Source organism: Equus przewalskii, chromosome 9, assembly GCF_037783145.1.
Source record: "Equus przewalskii isolate Varuska chromosome 9, EquPr2, whole genome shotgun sequence".
Taxonomy (NCBI): Eukaryota; Metazoa; Chordata; class Mammalia; order Perissodactyla; family Equidae; genus Equus; species Equus przewalskii.
This window is the reverse complement of record NC_091839.1, coordinates 24,338,656-24,341,003: the sequence shown is the minus strand read 5'-3', so window position 1 is coordinate 24,341,003 and position 2,348 is coordinate 24,338,656. Positions and strand designations below refer to the sequence as shown.

Here is a 2,348-nt window from a genome sequence, read left to right as displayed (position 1 = left end):
CTCAAAAGGTTAAACATAGAACTAACCTATGGGACAGCAATTCACTCCTAGGTAAATATCCAACAGAATTGACAGTGGGGACTTCATTGAGATTTGAAGGCCCATGTGTATAAACAGCCAAAAGTTGGAAACAACCCAAGTGTCCATCAACAGATGAATAAATAAACAAAACTTAGTATATACACAGAATTGAATAGATTTAAGGCATAAAAATTAATCAAATATTGATATGATACAACATGGAATGATCTTGAAAATACTATGTTAGTGACATAAGGCAGATACCGAAGGTCAAATCCTGTATGATTCCACTTATATGAAGTAGCAAGATCAGACAAATTTACAGAGGCAGAAAGTAGAATAGAGGATGTTTGGGCTTGGAGGAGAGAGGAAGGGGGACTCTTTTACGGGGCACCAAGTTTTTGTTGGGGATGATGAAAAAGTCTTGGGTGAAGATAGAGGTGATCATTCCACAACATTGAATGTGCTTAATGCCGCTGGATTGTACACTGACAAATGGTTAACATCATAGATGATGTTCTGTATATCTTATAACAAAAAGCTTTATGAAAATGCATAACTAGTAAATGATTACTAAATATTATAATCCTGGATGGTATAAAAGCTGATTTCTATATATTTACCCTTTCAACAGTGATTTCAATAATTCAAGAGCAGAAACTGGGAGCTCTAGAATCCCCAAAGATCAGCAGTAATGGGCTTAAAGTGAGGAAACATAAAGCCAAAATATAAGAAATCCACATCAACCATATAAAAGGTAATCATGTATAAAGAAAAAAGGGAATGCAGCATGTAAGGGATGACAAAAGTGACCACCAGCATCAGGATGGTGTGGGCAGCTCTCAGCTCTGGTAGGAATTTGTGGCAGCCACTGGGGGTGTGCATATGCTGCACTCTCTGCTGGTGTCTGTGCAGGAAAAACACCACAGAACCACTGGCCCAGCCCATGAGGCCAATAAACATGGCATCGGAGATAGACAACAAGGTGAACATGCGTGAAGTGAGATTTGAGGATGGACAGAACCACTTCCCTTGGAAGTCAGTTTCATTTTCCATGTTCTGTGAACTAGTGACTTTCACAGGAATGAAGATATGCATGAAGAAACTGAATATCCGGCAGCTACAACAGGAAAAACCAATGACCTTGAGTGCTCTTGCTCTGAGCATCCATTCTCCCAGCGATCAAAGTGAAGAACTGATAGGTGCTCAGGACGCATGTGCATCACAGGCTGCCGTGGCAAGCCACTCTGTGTATATAATAAGAAAATTTACACCCGAGAGTGGACAGGGGTTTCCTCAAAGCAAAAGCTACCATTGTGTGAGGAATCCCACTTGAGAGAAGAATCAAGACATTGGTGACAGACATATGGGTGAGAATCATGTGTGTGGGCCTCTGCCTCTGGTCAAGCAAGATTGTAGAGACATTATAGAAGAAGAGAATGACATTGACCAGAGTCCCAACCCAAATTTGTAAAAGAAAGGTGATTTTCACAGTCACTTCCCACGTGGTTCTTAGGACATCTTTCTGAAAAAACATGGAGATGGCTTCAGAGTGGCCTGGAGCAACAGGTGGTTATGCAGATAATGACAGCAGCCTTCTTACATACTCAATGTTACAAAGAGTTCTCACACTTTCTTCTTAGAAGGGAAACACTGCCCTACTCAGTGGGAGGGGCTCAACCTAGAGAACATATGCCTGATACCAGTTACACTTTTCACGTTTATTATTTTGTGTTTCTTGCCTTTGACTTTTATATTCTGATTCTCCACCAGAACATAAGGCCAATGAACTTAGGAACCATGTCTGTCTTCTTCCAAAATAAGTTTGAACAGAATCACAGAATAAGCGATAAATAATACATACTGAATATACGAGTAAGTGACAGGAGACAAAGATAGGAAAGCAATGTCTCCCCCTTAGAATTCATCGCCCTCCTGTCTATTATAAGAAAGTGTTAACTTAAGAAAATGAAATGGAAAATGCAAAAATACTGTTCCGGTTATAATTTTATTTAACTAATTTTAATAGAGTTTCAAGATAATAAACTGTCCACCTTTGAAGACTCATAATTCATCAGAGATACAGGTTTAAAAATCCAGCTTTGGATTTCTGGTTTCTGAGTTTTCAAGTAAGGGGCTTGGAAGTCACCACTCCATCCTGACAACAAGAAAAACCGAATATACTGAAAATTCTTGGATTTGTAATGGAGGTGAGGCCACAGGCGACATTGCTGCCTCTGAGGCTGGAGAGAGTGACAGATGAGTAGAGTGAGTCCAGGCTTACTGGAGCAGAAAATCGTGAGCTGAAATCAGGTGGGAATGAGGCC

General features: G+C 40.1%; 1 pseudogene; it reads right to left on the bottom strand.

The window, feature by feature from the left end:
- Positions 1 to 690: 690 nt before the first annotated feature.
- Positions 691 to 1,558, bottom strand: LOC103555562 (vomeronasal type-1 receptor 1-like; annotated as a pseudogene).
- Positions 1,559 to 2,348: the final 790 nt, after the last annotated feature.